The sequence below is a fragment of the Gekko japonicus genome, unplaced genomic scaffold, assembly GCF_001447785.1.
Source record: "Gekko japonicus isolate JY-2015 unplaced genomic scaffold, Gekko_japonicus_V1.1 scaffold389, whole genome shotgun sequence".
Classification (NCBI taxonomy): domain Eukaryota; kingdom Metazoa; phylum Chordata; class Lepidosauria; order Squamata; family Gekkonidae; genus Gekko; species Gekko japonicus.
This window is the reverse complement of record NW_015173685.1, coordinates 1153405-1153782: the sequence shown is the minus strand read 5'-3', so window position 1 is coordinate 1153782 and position 378 is coordinate 1153405. Positions and strand designations below refer to the sequence as shown.

General features: G+C 64.8%; 1 protein-coding gene across 1 annotated transcript in view; it reads right to left on the bottom strand.

Annotated features, from left to right (window-relative positions):
• TMEM246 (transmembrane protein 246) overlaps window positions 1-378 on the bottom strand; it is a 10680-nt gene extending 10302 nt beyond the window's left edge. The window contains exon 1 of the mRNA XM_015423089.1: window positions 334-378. The gene's annotated coding sequence lies outside the window, so the exon portion shown is untranslated. The remainder of the gene's footprint in view (window positions 1-333) is intronic.

Here is a 378-nt window from a genome sequence, read left to right as displayed (position 1 = left end):
GTCCCTCCGCTGCCCTCCCCCCCCAACCGGCGTTTTAGCGACGCCCATGTTTCAAGGGACGCGTATTGATCGAAGAGCAGACAAAAGAGCCTTCTCTTCGGCGTGGCAGGGCGGGGGCCGCAAGGATATGCAAACGGCAGCTCTACGCAGGTCTCTTCTTACGGGACTCGCTCCCAAGAGGACTGCGCGGGCGGTGAAGCCCCGCTTCGGAGCGGACAAGCCTAATATTCGCTCTGGCTCCCAAAGAGGGGAAAGCCAGCCGGAAGCGACGCCTCCCTCCCGCGGCTGCCCCTCCACAGGTCCCCTGCCCGACTCCCGGCCTGTTCCCCCAACCTGATCGAAGACCTCGGCTCGGCCCCGTCTTCTTGCACCACCACC